The following is an 18,152-nucleotide window of genomic DNA, read 5'->3' as shown; positions in this document are numbered from 1 at the left end:
GCGGCACACTTGCTCCTTGGACGACCTTGGCAATTTGATCGCGATGTTACACACCATGGTAAACTTAATCGATACTCCCTTGTATTTAAAGGCAAGAAATTCACTTTTGCTCCTTTAAATCCTACTGATGTATATAAAGATCAATTGAGGATGATAAAATTTTGTGAGGGGGTAAGGGAGAAAGAGCAAGTACAAAAGACAGAGAGAAAAGAGGCTAATAGTAATGGAAAAAGTCAAAATTTAAAAAGCCCAAAGGTGAGTGAATCCTCTAGTGGTAAAATGAGCGGAAAAAATCTTTTGGCAACAAAAAAAGATGTGAAGAGAGCCCTACTTAATAAACAGCCTTGTATCCTTGTGAGGTTTAGGCAAAATTATTTATCTTTATCTAACATTAACGAAAATTTGCCTAGTGTGTTTCAATCTCTTTTGCAGGATTATGAGGATGTTTTTAGTGAGGCCCCTAAAGGTTTACCACCTTTACGAGGGATAGAACATCAAATTGACTTAGTACCCGGAGCTTCAATCCCAAATCGACCAGCCTATAGATGCAATCCCGAGGAGACAAAGGAATTGCAAAGGCAAGTGGAGGAATTACTAGACAAAGGGTACATTCGTGAGAGCCTAAGTCCTTGTGCTGTTCCTGTCTTATTGGTGCCAAAGAAAGATGGTACGTTTCGTATGTGTGTTGATTGTCGCCCAATCAACAAGATAACGGTAAAGTATCGACACCCAATCCCTAGACTTGATGATATGCTTGATGAATTACATGGTTCAATAATATTTACAAAAATTGATTTAAAAAGCGGTTATCATCAAATTCGAATGAGGGAAGAGGATGAATGGAAAACAGCTTTTAAAACAAAATTTGGATTGTATGAATGGTTAGTTATGCCTTTCGGCCTTACTAATGCACCTAGTACATTTATGAGATTAATGAATCATGTTTTGAGGCTACATTTGGGTAAATTTGTAGTAGTTTACTTTGATGATATTTTAATTTACTCAAAGTCATTAGATGATCATGTTTTCCATGTTCGAACCGTTTTGGATATTCTACGAACTGAAAGATTATTTGCCAACCTTGATAAATGCACATTCTGTTGTGATAAACTAATATTCTTAGGTTTCATAGTTAGTGCTCAAGGTATTCATGTCGACGAGGACAAAGTTAAGGCAATTAAGGAGTGGCCGACTCCTAAATCGGTAACTGAGGTGAGATCTTTCCATGGTTTAGCCAGTTTTTATAGACGATTTGTGAAAGATTTCTCTACTATTGCTGCCCCATTGACTGAAGTTATAAAGAAATCAGTGGGTTTCAAATGGGGTGAAACCCAAGAAAAAGCTTTTCAAACTCTAAAAGCTAAGTTATGTTCTGCTCCTTTGCTTAAATTACCTGATTTTGCTAACACTTTTGAACTTGAGTGTGATGCTTCAGGAATTGGAATCGGCGCCGTTTTAATGCAAGATAAGCAACCTATTGCTTATTTTAGTGAGAAATTGAACAGTGCACAGTTAAATTACTCGACTTATGACAAAGAACTATTGGCATTAGTTCGTGCACTTCAAGTATGGCAACATTATTTGCTGCCTAATGAGTTTGTCATACATACAGATCATGAGTCTCTTAAATGGTTAAAGGGACAAGGTAAGTTGAGTAAAAGACATGCCCGATGGGTAGAATTCATTGAAACATTCCCTTATGTGATTCAATATAAAACAGGTAAAGATAATGTAGTCGCAGATGCGTTGTCTAGACGATATACTTTAATCACTACATTGAATGCTAAAGTCTTAGGGTTTGAACATATTAAAGAGTTTATGACAAAGAACTATTGGCATTAGTTCGTGCACTTCAAGTATGGCAACATTATTTGCTGCCTAATGAGTTTGTCATACATACAGATCATGAGTCTCTTAAATGGTTAAAGGGACAAGGTAAGTTGAGTAAAAGACATGCCCGATGGGTAGAATTCATTGAAACATTCCCTTATGTGATTCAATATAAAACAGGTAAAGATAATGTAGTTGCAGATGCGTTGTCTAGACGATATACTTTAATCACTACATTGAATGCTAAAGTCTTAGGGTTTGAACATATTAAAGAGTTATATGATGATGATACTGATTTCAGCCATATCTATAAGAATTGTGGACATACTGCTTTTGAAAAATTTTATCTTGTAGATGGCTTTCTTTTTCGTTTAAACAGGTTATGCATACCAAAGTGTTCCATGAGAGAATTGTTGATTCATGAAGCCCATAGTGGGGGACTAATGGGACATTTTGGAGTGGCCAAAACACTAGACATATTGCAAGAACACTTCCATTGGCCACATATAAAGAAGGATGTGGAAAAGGTATGTTCCAAGTGCATTACATGCAAACAAGCAAAATCTAAGGTAATGCCTCATGGCCTTTACACTCCTCTACCGATTCCTACTTCACCTTGGGTAGATTTATCCATGGATTTTATTTTAGGTTTGCCTCGAACAAAAAAAGGAAGAGATAGTATATTTGTTATTGTTGACAGGTTTTCAAAGATGTCACATTTTATTCCTTGTCACAAAACAGATGATGCTACACATGTGGCAGACTTATTCTTTAAAGAAGTGGTAAGACTTCATGGCATCCCTAAAACAATTGTTTCTGATAGAGATGTCAAATTCCTTAGCCACTTTTGGAAGGTATTGTGGGGTAAGCTTGGTACTAAATTGCTTTATTCTACTACATGTCACCCCCAAACTGATGGTCAAACTGAAGTAGTTAATCGAATCTTAGGGACTCTATTACGAGCTGTTGTGGGAAAGAACATTAGAAATTGGGAAGAATACCTACCATTCGTTGAATTTGCATATAATAGATCTATTCATTCTACAACTGGTTATTCCCCATTTGAACTTGTTTATGGTTTTAACCCACTAACAGTACTTGATCTTGCGCCATTACCTCTTGAACACGTTATGAATTTAGATGGCGAACAGAAAGCTGAGTTGGTGAAATCCTTACATGAGAAGGCTAGACAGCGCATAGCCAAAACAAATGATGCCAACCCCAACAAAGTAAACAAGGGGCGCAAACGGGTTGTACTAGAACCCGGAGATTGGGTTTGGGTCCATTTGAGGAAAGAACGATTTCCTACAAAAAAGAAGACTAAGTTGGACCCAAGGGGCGATGGGCCTTTCCAAGTACTCGAGCGGATCAACGATAATGCCTATAAAATTGATCTACCTGGTGAGTACAATGTAAGTTCTACTTTTAATGTGGCTGACTTGTCCCCATTTGATTTTTCAGATTCGAGGACGAATCTTTTTGAGGAAGGGGGGAATGATACGAGTCATAAAGGCCCAATCCAAGTTCAAGAACGTGCTGGGCTCAAATTGCCACAAGGCCCAATAACGAGATCAAAGGCCCGACAAATGCGGTCCAAACTAAATGGGACCATTCAAGAGCTTGTTAGCAAGGCCTTAGATGCATACACGAGAGAACAAGAAAATCAAGATTCACTTTCTTGTTTTCAAGAAAATTAAGAAATCGAATCTTGGCCCAATTTTGCTGTTCGAAGAGATTTCAAGAATCAAGAAAATCAAGATTTCAAATCTTGGAAATCTTGGTCCAAGAAACCAAATCTTGCAGCCAAAACGCATTGGATCTCCATTACGAGCGTCAACGACCCAATTTTGGTAGGAGATGGATCACAAGCCCAAATTCTTGAAGGCGAGGCCCAATAACCAAAATCCAGCCCAATCAAGAAATTTCTTCATACTTAGTTGACAATCAGGCCAAAATGTCAAAGGGCCCAATTCGTAAACATCTTACTTGTTTAATTTAATTTTTTAATCTTTAGGAGCATTACATGTAAAATTCGGCCCAAAACAGCCCATATAAGTGCATGGCCGAATTTACCTTGTTATTTTATTAATTAGGTTTAATTTTTTATTAGTTACTTGTGAGATTAGGATTTGTTGGAGGCCTATATAAGCATTGGCCAGCCACCCTTTGTAAAATCATCTTATTATTATTTTTTCTATCAAATTTTAGATTTGTTGAGTGCAGAATTTTCTTTGGGGTTTTCTCCAAGAATTCTCTCTTGAGTTTTCTTTAGAAGTTGTTTTAACAATCTTTTGATTGTGGGAGCCATCTTCAACCTTCTTCTTGCCATCGATATTCTTTGGAGGGGAGATTAGAGCCGTTTGAAGAGATTTGTGAAATCTTTCGGGATTTCAAGGATCTTTAGGACTTATCCTCTAATTCTTGCTGTTTTCGATTTCTTTCTTTACTTTTCTTTGCTTATACTTGCACCGATTTCTCATCTAATATTTTGCTGTTCTTGTTTGTTTTCCAGCGTTGATTAAACTCAAGATCTCATCGTTTAAGTTGTACTCCTATTGGCAGCACCCATTCGAACCCAAAAATCCCCAATTCCTAGGGTTTGGCCGATTGGATTTCTTTCAATTTGGGAATCAATTGATTCCTGGAAATTGGGCATTCTTGGCCGAATCAATTCCTTGGCAGATTCGCATCTTTTCTTTCTTCTCAATTTCGTTTGATTCATCGATTCTATTTCTTTTCTTCTTGCTGCTCTTTTAATTGAATTTGGGAATTTTAAATTCAAATCTGATTCGGTTTAATCTTAATCTTTGTTTTTGATTTCAGATCTGTTCGTTTAGAGCTTTCGTAGGAGTTTCCCGTGACTTGGCAACTCGATCTTGGTCCGCGCGCATTACGTATCAATCAAGATTTCAAATCTTGGAAATCTTGATCCAAGAAACCGAATCTTGCAACTAAGGTGCATTGGATATCAGGTACGAGCATTAACAAGCCAATTTCGGGAGAGAGTGGATTACAAGCCCAAGTTCTTGAAGACAAGGCCCAATAAGATGTTCCAAGCCCAATCCAGAAGTTTAAATTAGACTTAGCTGAAAATCAGACCAAATTGTCAAAGTGGCCCAATTTAATTCTTTAAATGCTTAATTTTAATTTTTAGACTTTATGAATAAATTTCTATGTAAAAATTCAGTCCAAGAAGCCCATTTAAAGGCCTTGGACGAAATTCCCCTTTAAAAGTCAAAATTAGGGTTTTTTTTAAGTTTTCCTAGTAGGGCTAGGAAAGTAGTTAGGAGGCCTATATATATGGCTTGGCCAGCCACCCTTAAACATATTGAATTACACATTACAATACATTAAAATTTCAGATTTTTGCTGAGTGAAATTTTTCTTAGAGTTTTCTCCAAGAATTCTCTCTTGAGTTTCTTTGGAAGTAGTTTTAACAATCTTTTTGATTGTGGGAGCCATCTTCAGCCTTCTTCTTGCCATTGTTCTTCATTGGAGGGGAGATTAGAGCCGTTTGAAGGGAGTTGTGAAATCTTTCGGGATTTCAAGGCTTCTTAGGACTTTATCTTTATTTTCTTACTGTTCAATCTCTTTTAAATTTCTACTTGTATCGATTTTTAATAGCTAATTTGTTTGTTGTTCTTGTTTCATTTCAGCCTTTCTAAAACTCCAAGATCAGATTCGACACTTCCTTGGACATAAAGAAACGTTTTTGATTTCACAAAAACCCCTCTTTTCTTGCCGTCCAATCCCTAGAATTAGTTTCAATTAATTTCGTAATCTATTTTAATTTATTTGCTGTTTTGTGTTCTTTGATAGATTCGGCTTATTGGAAGTTAATCTTGGGGCCTAATTTCATGTTCTTGGCTTCCAAGAACATATATTCATAAGTGTTTTGATTCTTGGCTATTCTTTAGTTGATTTGGGGGATTTTATTTTTCAGATCTGATTAGTTTTATTCTTATTCTCTGTCTTATTTTTAGATCTATTCGTTTAGGGTCTCGTAGGAGTTTTCTCGTGACTTGGCAACTCGATCTTGGTCTGCGCACAACCCTCTATCATTTGGTATCAAATTTTGGGCATTTTGGGTGTTCTTGGTTGATTTCTAAACTGATCTCTATTTTTTAAACTACAAACAACAGTTTTACCCAGAAAAATTTTTCAAAAAAAATTCATTTGAGTGGGTAAACGTTGCCTGATTGATCTAAAATTTTACATACATATTTTTTGCTCTGGGATTGATTATAAAAAAATATTTCCCGCAAAAAAGTCAAAAAATTGAAAAATACAAAATCTAATAAAAAAATTAAAAAAAGATTCAGTGGGTTGAGTTTGGTGGCAAAACTTTCCAGATCAAAAATTTAATATTTAAGGACATTCCAGATTTAATTTCGTGATTTTTGGAGACTGGGAACACCTCGAACGAAGTTGTCAAGTTACTCTATAGTTTTTCATGTTTTTCGATTTCAGCAATTTTGATTGATCCTTAGCTGTAGGATTTCATTTGTTTGCCTTTATTCTTCCTTTACACTATCTAACACCTTCTTGTTTCTTATGTTAGTAGGATTTTAAGGTGTGCACAATTCTTCCTCGGTGCAACACAAATTAATTGGTGTCTCGTAACTTTTTGGCATGTTAGTGCAAATTAGGACTCTTTGGAAGTTTTGGTTGATACACTTTCTAATTGGTTGATATAGACTCTACTAAAGAACTCACAAGACTGAATTCTACCTCATTGGGAATTTGATTTTTCTTTTTGAGTGACTAACGGTGAGGTTTGCTAATTTTTATTTTGAGTGTTGAGTATTTGTTTTTTAGGTATTTCAAAAAAAAGAGGAAAAAAAATAAGATGGTAGTCTGCCGCACCTTTAACATCCAAATGGGAGACGATTGTGATAACCAAAGGACCAATATTTTCCATTCTAGGTGTTTTATAAAAGGTAACATATGTTCACTTATTATTGATAGTGGGAGTTGTTCGAATGTGGTTAGCAGCTATTTGGTGGATTCCTTAATGTTACCTTGTATCGAGCACCCTAAGCCGTATCACCTTCAGTGGATTAATGAATGCTCAGAAGTTAAAGTTACAAAATAGTCCTTGATCACTTTTAAGCTTGGGAATTACGAGGATGAGGTATGGTGTGATGTGGTCCCAATGCATGCGGCACACTTGCTTCTTAGACGGCCTTGGCAATTTGATCGTGATGTTATACACCATGGCAAGCTTAATAGATACTCTCTTGTGTTTAAAGGCCGAAAATTCACTCTTGCTCCTTTAAATCCCAGTGATGTGTATAAAGATCAATTTGATAGAGGGTTTGATGTGATCCGGCCCGGGTTAATCGAGTCGTTTCGTAAAGTTGCCCGATCGTCTACGAGGAGTAGTTGGAGTTGTCAAAATTGGGTGATTTAGGCTAAGGGTTGCGGAAGCTTTGAGAGGGGTTTAGATGAGTGGTTTGGTGTTGATAAATTCGGTTTAGAATAGAAACAAGGTAGGTTAGAAAAAGGTAATTGATGGAGATGGAAAATAAAACTTAAACGTCAAGAATGTTCAATACTAAAAAGTATTGCCTGAGTCTTATATTGCTTAAGGTGAAATTTGATGAAGGATAGAAGCGAACCTCGACCCAATACCTATATAGAGGTAAGAACCAAAGGTATAAAAATATGGTTGAACGCCACACCGGTTTGGTGATAAGTTCAATTGAGTTTGGATGGACGCCACTAGCAAGCTAGATAAGTCGCTTCGAGACTCGAACGAAAGAAGAGAGGAGGTAACCTCACAAGAACAAAAGTTCTATTAAGTTTAATAATCAAATTCTGTAACCTTTTACAATAAACAAGTAAGCTATTTATAGGCAAAGACTAAGCTAGCCGAATGGGCAACTTAATGGCTATGAACTCAGCCATGAATATGCTAGAAATTTCTAGAAAGAAATCATTAATTTGCTGTAGCTGAATTCAGCTGAATGTGCATGAATGAAGCATTAAAAATTCAGTTCATGTTTGGAGATGATGCATGGATTGACCGAATCATCATGTTGCTTCACTTGATGCATTCATGCATCCTTAACCTTGAAGAATCTCCATAATTCCATGAATGTGCAGCCCTTTAATGATCCTACATCTCCCTTGGCTGAATGAGGCATTAATGTGCCTAAAATACTTGAATGGTCATCTTGAAAATGCATGAATCATGCATGAAACGTCCCATGTACTTTCCCCCATAAATATGATCCATGAATCTTCAAATACATGAACTTTCAGCAACTCCCTCTTGCATGAACGTCCTAAATGCATGTGCTACTTTAAATGCCATCCATTGAACCTCAATTGTGCATGCACACTCCCATACATTGCACCAATCCGTTCATGAACCTGCAGCAAATAACATCAGCAAGTTAAATGCATTTCAGACAAACTAAATTAGCAGCATATGAACTCAATAATTTGCACATTAAATTTGGCCATACATATTAACAAATTCAGACATATTTAAAACATCATAATTAATTAAGTATTTAATTTAGATATAATTAAAACACTTAATTAATTATTTCTCCAGATTTTAACAAATTAATTAACTTAAAATAAACAACTAATTCAACTAAAGACAAATTAAATGGTTTATTTGAGCAAAATAAATGCAAACTAAAAGAAAGCTAAAAATAAGCTCATTGGGTTAAGATTGAGTTGAATTGAGCTCGAATGAGCTGACTTGAGCTCAAGTGAGCTGGAAACGAGCTAAACGGAGCTCAACGAGAAGGAATTGAACTAATTTAGCTCGCATGGATTTGCAAACAATGCTTAGGGAGCTGGTCCAAAAGTGTGCCCGAGGCGTGGTCGTATCATCCTCTCCCTCTTTAAAGCGATTTGTCCCTAAATCGGGCCATTTGCTCGCGAAAAATCATTCAAGATTTTGAAAGCCACAAATGGCTTGGATCGAAAGAAGCTCATTCGCATGCCCTCCCTCTTTAGAAGGGTACCGCCTCACATCGTTACCTATAAAAGAATAAAACGAATTAGTAACACGATGAAGGTTAAGCACAAAGGAACTTTCTGAAATTTGATTCACAATTCGAACAAATAAACCGATACCAGGGTCAAAAATAGAAATTGTTCTTACTATTTTTTTCGATAGAAACAAACCTAAATCACAAAACAATCGAAAGGCATAATCTCGAAGAACAAAATTACAAAATCCAAGCCCTTTTAACAAGAACAAAGAATAATAATCTCCGGGGTCAAAAACAAAATTTTCTCTTGCCATTTCAATTTGATTTGGCAATTTCATGACATACTTCGTAGAAAGAACACTAAGCAACTCAAAATCATTATCATGCAAAACATGTTCGGATCTTTTAGACCACAGTTGAGAATAACCTCCGGAAACAAAATTTTGATTTTGACTTAACAAACCAACAAGATTCACATGTCTCATTTTCAAACTTAAAGACAAAGCATCATACAAACAAAGATTGTTTACACATTCATTCAAACAAAATTTACGATGCTTGCTTTCTTTCATGGATGATTCATAATAACAAACTCCAGGATTAAACACGTGATTTTGACTACTCGATCCAAATGGCAACGAGGGTGTTAGCATACTCAAATTCAAATAAGCAAACCCTTTAAATTTTGTTCGAAAAGATTTACGAAAACATGGAAATTTCACACCACAAATTAGATAATTCACATGATCAACACAACCAAACAGATGATATGTCGACTTTTGATCACACAATTCCATATTTTGTTGGTGCTATTTTATTCGTTCTTCATCAAAAATCTTGCTGATGCCATACTCATCAATACATTTCCATTCCTTTTCAACAGGATCAGTTAGAATGAACAAATTATCCAGACTTTCATCTCGAGCATCCAAAACATGCATTCCATTGCAAGTTAAAGATAAACAACCAATACCATCAAGAAAATAATATTTTTCAAAAACAAGAATCTTCTTATCATCAGACAAAACAAATGGATCATCATCAATCAAAGAATGTGATACGAGTCACAAAGGCCCAACCCAAGCTCAAGAAGGTGATGGGCTCAAATCAAGAAAATCAAGATTCACTTTCTTGATTTCAAGAAAATCAAGAAACCGAATCTTGGCCCAATTTTGCTGTTTGGAACGATTTCAAGAATCAAGAAAATCAAGATTTCAAATCTTGGAAATCTTGGTCCAAAAAATCGAATCTTGCAGCCAAAGCACATTGGATCTCTGTTACGAGCATCAACGACCCAATTTCGATAGGAGATGGATCACGAGCCCAAATTCTTGAAGGCGAGGCCCAATAACTTAATTCCAGCCCTATCAAGAAATTCCTTCATACTTAGTTGAAAATCAGGCCAAAATGTCAAAGGGCCCAATTTATAAACATTTTAATTGTTTAATTTAATTTTTTAAGCTTTAGGAACATACATGTAAAATTCGACCCAAAAACAACCCATATATATGCTTGGCCGAATTTTCCTTTATTTATTCTATTAATTAGGTTTAATTTTATTAGTTACTTGTTATATTAGGATTACTTGAGGCCTATTTAAAGGCATGGCCGGTCACCCCTTGTACATAACACTTAGATTCATTCTTAAATTTTAGATTTGAGAGAGCAGAATTTTCTTTGAGTTTTCTCCAAGATTTCTCTCTTGAGTTTTCTTTAGAAGTTGTTTTAACAATCTTTTGATTGTGGGAGCCATCTTCAAACTTCTTCTTGCCATCGATATTCTTTGGAGGGGAGATTAGAGCCGTTTGAAGAGATTTGTGATGATGCAATCAAGCCCCATGAGTTATCAAGTGTGAACGATGTTTCCCTCGAGCTGCCTAAAGGACCTATTACCAGAGCTAGGGCTAAGAAGTTTAAAGACACAATTTCAGCTTTGGTTGATCGGGTTTGGGGTGAATCCGTGGCCAGTCTACTTGAAAACTCATGGACCAGCAAGATGAGCAAACCGTGCACTTTACTTCAAGCTCTTCCAGCTTAATTTTTAACAAGCTCATTTTTAGCTTATTCATTTTTTTGAAATAATTAATTAAATTGTCTTAGTTGCTGTTGAGTTTAATTTGAGTCTTAGTTAAATATTTCTTGGTTCGGCCGAATTAGTGTGTGAGATTTAAGTTAAGTAAATTTGTTGAATTTGCTAGGACAACGTACATGGATGACAAAGAAGAGGTGATGCAATCCCGGTCGCATCATGTTACAACACAACTCGACGCTACCGAGATTGGTCCAAACTCGAGGGGCCCAAGTGCAAAATGAAGTTTTTAATTTTAGTTTGTCAATTTGGCTGCTGGAAAATAAGGACTATGATTCATTAATTTTTAGTTATTTTAGTTTGTGTTTTTAATTATGTCATAGTTTGCACATCATTAATATGTGTTCTGCATTTAATAAAGTCATGCATTATGTAACTTTCATGTTAGTTAAGTTTGCATCATTAAATTAAGTCAAGTTAGTTTAATTATGTAACTTTCATGTTAGTTAAATTTGCATTTCAAAACCATGCATTTAAGCATCTTAGTTTAATAAATGAGTTGCTGGACATTTATTCAACTCATCTTAGTTTTAATTAATAAGTGTTTTTTTTGCTGAACTTTATTTAATAAGTGTTGTTCTTAATTGATCTAGTTCCTAGGATTATTTATTGATGCATAAATTAAGTTTTTTAAATTATTCTTCTTTAATTAAACTAGTTGCTGGAATAATTATTGTATATATGTTTTAATTCATTTATTTAAGTAAGTTTAATGTTTGTTATGATTAATAAGTGTTTTCATTTGTTTAATAAACTCATTTTAATGTGTTTATTGCAGGTGACTTTTTAGCTTATAGTGGTTACAATTCAAGGCTGTTACACATTTAATTAAGTGGCTGTTCAAGTTCTTTTGAGTTACAATTAAAGGGGCTGTTAAAAAAGGAGCTTAAAGATCATTAAAAGGAGTTTTTAAAGAGCATTTTATGCCCTTTAAAATTCAGCAGCAACTCTTCCACTTCCAGCCGTTTTTGGAGCTTTCAAGAGAAATTATTCAAGCCTTTGAATGTCATTAAGGAGCTGGTTAAGAGATGGTGTCTATTGAACTAGCCAAGGACAACTCAAGAGCCATTTTCTAAGCCATTAAAGACATTCAAATCAGCTGAATTAAAGTGATTTTATGGAAGGAGTTATTTGGTTCAAAGAATAAGAAAAGACATCAGTTTTTTTATGGCACATTAAGTGGATGTTTTTGACCATTCGGTTACCTTGTTTTAGCATTATAAATAGATGTAATCAGCCATAGAGAGAGGACTTTTGCTGAATATAGATGTTATATTTGAATTGTGAGCTATCCAATTCTCTTTGTTCTTACGGAATTGATTTGACTTATCAAGCATAGCTTGTGGCGTCCATCTTTTCTTTGTTTACCGAACTTATCACCTTTGGTGTGGCGTTCAATATACCTTTGGTTCCTATCATAGTTGATAGTGGGTCAAGGTTCCTTTCCTGTTTCCTTTAACCGAAAAACACCTAAAGACCATTTTGAGATTCGGGTCAACAATTTGTTATTGTTGGTTCATTTTCGGTCTTAGCCAATTAATTTGTTATTGTTTCCTCTTTATTTTGTTTATTACCTTTGTTTGAAGCCATTATCTCTATTTTGTTTCATTTTAAAACCGAAACGAATACATCCTTACTCAATTCACGATTGGGCAACACATACGACTCAAAACATCACGTGACGAGTTCGTATCAAGAGGTGGACTGCAACATGCATAAAAGCCGAATTGATGTGGAGGTGAACGGCATGAAATTAAGGAAGCATTTGACCAACATCATGCATAATTCGTGGGAGAATTTGAGGAAGCATTTGACCAACATCATGCATAATTCCTGGAAGAATTTGAGGAAGCATTTGACCAACATCATTCATAATTCATGGAAGAATTTAAGGAAGCATTTGGCCAACATCATGCATAATTTATGGAACAAATTGAGGAAGCACCATGGCCGAATTTGGCTTCCAATTTTGCCCATTCGGCTACCCTTTTGTTTTGCCTATAAATATGTATTAAATTTCATTGTAAAGCATCAAGAACCTTGAATTAATGTTTTTACATTTTGTGAGATTGTTTACAACTCTCATTGTTCTCCAAAGACTCGTTTGACTTATCAAGTAACCCTTGTGGCGTCAACCCATTCTTCTTATCTGAACTTATCACTTTGCACCCAAAGTGTGGCGTTCAAGTTATACCGAGGTTCCTATCATACTTGATAGTGGGTCAAGGTTCCATTCTATACTTTCACAAATCCACCTTAACCAAATAGAAATCGGGGTGATACTCTCTAGTGTTGAATCATTTCTGGAGTTAAGTCCATTTTCTCCATTCCCACAAATTACCGCAAAATTAACTATCCATTTTATTCATTTTTCTTTATCCTTTACTCCCATTCACGATCGGGCAATACGTGCGGCTCGACACATCCGTAACCGGGTTCGTATCATGTGAGATCTTTCGGGATTTCAAGGATCTTTAGGACTTATCTTTTATTCTTACTGTTCAATTTCTTTTCTTTATTTCTGTTGATGCCGAATCTATATCTAATTTCTTTGCTGTTTTTGTTTGTGTTTCAGCCTTGATTCAAACTCCAAGAACTCTTCATTTAATCGGTTCTTTTATTGGCAGCATCTAATCGATTCAAAATTCCCCAAAATTTAGGGTTCTTGTCGTTTTCTATTTCTTCTTGTTGGGTGAAATTCGGCTGCTGAAATTTGGGCAATTCATCTTGGGTGTTCAATTGGACCGAATCGCAACTTAAATTCACTTCTTGAACCGTTCAATTTCATCTATTTCTTTCTTTTCTTTTTGCCGCCCAAATCCCTAATCTTCCAATTAAAAATCTGTTTTTTTCAATCTACTTACTGTTTTGGTGTTCTTGGTAGATTCGGCTTGTGGGATTTCATTATTGGAGTTCGATTTCATCTTCTTGAACTCTGAATACATTTATTCATTCATTCTTTGTTCCTTGCTGCTCATTTAATTGAATTTGGGGATTTAATTTCAGATATGATTAGTTTAATCTTGTTCTTTGTTTTAATTTTCATATCTGTTCGTTTAGAGCTTTCGTAGGTGTTTCCCGTGACTTGGCAACTCGATCTTGGTCCGCGCACAACTCTTTATCATTTGGTATCAGATTTTGGGCATTTTGGGTGTTCTTGGTTGATTTCTAAACTGATCTCTATTTTTTAAAGCACAAACAACAGTTTTACCCAGAAAAATTGTTCGAAAAAAAATCATTTGATTGGGTAAACGTTGTCCGATTGATCTGAAATTTTAGATACATATTTGTGGCACTGTGATAGAATATAAAAAAATTAATCCCGCAAAAAAATCAGTCAAAAAAAATCAAAAAAGACGAAATTGAATAAAAATTTAAAAAAAGATTCAGCGGGTTGAATTTGGTGCCCAAACTTTCCAGATTAAAAATTAAATATATAAGGACACTCCAGATTTAATTTGTGATTTTTGGAGATCGGGAACACCTCGAACGAAGTTGTCAAGTTACTCCGCAGTTTTTCGGGTTTTCTGTTTTCAACAATTTTTATTGATTCTTAGATATAGGTTTTCATTTGTTTGCCTTTATTCTTCCTTTACTTTATCTAACACCTTCTTGTTTCTTGTGTTAGTAGGATTTAAACGTGTGCACAACTTCTTCCTCGGTGCAACACGAATCAATTGGTGTCTCGTCAGTTTTTGGCATCCTAGTGCAAATTAGGATTCTTTGGTAGATCGGTTCATCCACTCTCTAATTGGTTGATATAAACTCTGATAAAGAACTCACAAGATTGAATTCTACCTCATTGAGAATTTGAATTTTCTTTTTGAGTGATTAATGGTGAGGCTTGCTAACTTTTATTTTTGAGTGTTGAGTGTTTATTTTGCAGGTATTTCAAAAAAAAAGAGGAAAAAAATAAGATGGTAGTCCGCCGAACCCTTAATAGCCAAATGGGAGACGATTTTGATAGCCAAAGGACCAATATTTTCCATTCTAGGTGTTTTATAAAAGGTAACTTATATTCACTTATTATTGATAGTGGGAGTTGTTCGAATCTAGTTAGCAGTTATTTGGTGGATTCCTTAAAGTTACCTTGTATCGAGCACCCTAAGCCGTATCACCTTCAGTGGCTTAATGAATGCTCAAAGTTAAAGTTACAAAACAGTCCTTGATCACTTTTAAGCTCGGGAATTACGAGGATGAGGTATGGTGTGATGTGGTCCCAATGCATGCGACACACTTGCTCCTTGGACGACCTTGGCAGTTTGATCGTGATGCTACACACCAAGGCAAGCTCAATAGGTACTCTCTTGTGTTTAAAGGCTGAAAATTCACTTTTGCTCCTTTAGATCCCAATGATGTATATAAGGATCAATTAAAAATGATGAAATTTTGTGAGGGGGTAAGGGAGAAAGGACAAATACAAAAGACAGAGAGAAAAGAGGCTAGTAGTGAAAAAAGTCAAAATATAAATAGCCCAAAGGTGAGTGAATCCGCAAGTGGTAAAATGAGAGTGAAAAATTTGATGGCAACAAAAAAAGATGTGCGGAGAGCCCTACTCAATAAACATCCTTGTATCCTTGTGAGGTTTAGGCAAAACTATTTATCTTTATCTAACATTAACAAAAATTTGCCTAGTGTGTTTCAATGTTTTTTGCAGGATTATTGATACGGGGTTGCGCGCGGACCAAGATCGAGTTGCCAAGTCACGGGAAACTCCTACGAAAGCTCTAAACGAATAGATCTGAAAATTAAAATAAATAAAAAGGTTAAACTAATCAGACCTGAAATTAAATCCCCAAATTCAATTAAAGGAGCAGTAAGAAACAAAGAAATAGAATAGATGAATCAAACGAAATTGGAAGTATAGAAAGATTACGAATCGGTCAACAAATTGATTCGACCAAGAATGCCCAATTTCCAGCAATCAATTGATTCCCAAATTGAAAGAAATCCAATCGGCCAAACCCTAGGAATTGGGGATTTTTGGGTTCGAATGGGTGCTGCCAATAGGAGAACAACTTAAATGATGAGATCTTGAGTTTAATCAATGCTGAAAAACAAACAAGAACAGCAAAATATTAGATGAGAAATCGGCACAAGTATAAGCAAAGAAAAGTGATGTGATCCGGCTCGGTTGATGGAGTCGAGTTCACTTAAGTTGCCCGATCGTCGACGAGAAGTATTGGTTGATGTCGAATGGAGATAACTTTATGGAGTTGTTTTAAGCGGAAGTAATTAAAAGGGTTCAAAAATGGCTTGGTTTGGAGAATGGATAGGTTCGGTTTAACAAAGAAAATAAAGTTTAAGTAGATAGATAAAATGGAATGGAAATTGAACTCAAGCGAAGAACGATTCAATACCATGTAAAGTATTGCCCCAGGACTTATATTGCTTAAGGTGGGTTTAATGGAAGTCGAAGATGGGCCTTGACCCGTTACCTATAGAGAGGTAGGAACCAAAGGTATAAAAAGGTGGATGAACGCCACACCAGGATGGTGATAAGTTCAAGGAGTCGGGTTGACGCCACTAGCGAGCTAGATAAGTCAGAACGAGACTCGTACGAAATAGGATAGGAGGAAACCTTACAATCAAGTTTAATAATCAGAATTGTCTAACCTTTTTACAAAGAGAAAAGAACTATTTATAGATTACATTAGATAGCCAAATAGACTAAGTAAATTCGGCTTTAATTGAATTAAACTAATCTAGAAATGTATCTTTAAAGGCTATGTCCAAATTCGGCTGAATGGTACTTCAATGGGCAGCTTCATGGCTAAGGAAATGAACTTGAAGGCTTGGTGAATGTATGGGAGAGCAATGGACATGTCTAGGTTCGGCCAAGGTGTGAATGGACACTCCAAGAGATGCCTTTTGGTCGAATAGGTACTTATCAATGGACAACAACCGATGCATGTAAGTGAATATTCATGCATTCTTCCATTCATTGTATTAAATCATTCATGCATCATCTTTAAGGCAACCATTCGTTGTAGGTAGTCATGCATGTACCCGAACATACATTGAACCAGAAATGTTCATGAATCCTCATTAATTGTGTTCCCACATGTGGATGTACCTACAAAAGATATAAACAAATTAGATTCAAGGTACATTCAGCTTAAATTAAATAATATCAAGACATATTTAACAAATTAAAATAAAGACATAAATAAAATATAATTAATAATAAATTCGGCTAGCTCAATGATAGTCGAAATTCTTGATGAGCTGAATTGAGCTAGAAAATTCGGTTATGAGCTGTAGTAAAAATAATTAAAATAAAACTATCACTCAAATTATTCAAATAATAAAATTAACGAGCTGGAAAGAAGCTAAATTGAGCTCAAATAGGTGGAATTGAGCTCAAGTGAGCTTATTAAAGTCGAATTGAGCTAAGGGAGCTGGAATTGAGCTGAAATTAGCTTGCACTAAGGTGCATGGTTTCTTCAAGGAGTTGGATCGAGCTTCCCCATCTTCAACGAGCTGATTCTCCTTCCAAAACTTGAACAATAAAGCTGAAACAAGTTCATGAAATCGCTTGGACCTAGCTCGGTTCATTGGTCCCTTTGGAAGCTCGAGGGAATCAAGACGAGGACTTGATGGGGCTTGGGGCGTGGTCACATCAAAAAGTAAAGAAAGAAATCGAAAACAGAAAAAATTAAAGGATAAGTCCTAAAGATCCTTGAAATCTCGAAAGATTTCACAAATCTCTTCAAACGGCTCTAATCTCCCCTCCAAAGAATATCGATGGCAAGAAGAAGGTTGAAGATGGCTCCCACAATCAAAAAATTGTTAAAACAACTTCTAAAGAAAACTCAAGAGAGAATTCTTGGAGAAAACCCCAAAGAAAATTCTGCACTCAACAAATCTGAAATTTGATAGAAAAAATAATAATAAGATGTGTTTACAAAGGGTGGCTGGCCAATGCTTATATAGGCCTCCAACAAATCCTAATCTCACAAGTAACTAATAAAAAATTAAACCTAATTAATAAAATAACAAGGTAAATTCGGCCATGCACTTATATGGGCTGTTTTGGGCCGAATTTTACATGTAATGCTCCTAAAGATTAAAAAATTAAATTAAACAAGTAAGATGTTTACAAATTGGGCCCTTTGACATTTTGGCCTGATTTTCAACTAAGTATGAAGAAATTTCTTGATTGGGCTGGATTTTGGTTATTGGGCCTCGCCTTCAAGAATTTGGGCTCGTGATCCATCTCCTACCAAAATTGGGTCGTTGACGCTCGTAATGGAGATCCAATGCATTTTGGTTGC

The sequence above is a fragment of the Gossypium hirsutum genome, chromosome D02 (assembly GCF_007990345.1).
Source record: "Gossypium hirsutum isolate 1008001.06 chromosome D02, Gossypium_hirsutum_v2.1, whole genome shotgun sequence".
Lineage (NCBI taxonomy): Eukaryota > Viridiplantae > Streptophyta > Magnoliopsida > Malvales > Malvaceae > Gossypium > Gossypium hirsutum.
This window is presented reverse-complemented; position numbering follows the sequence as displayed.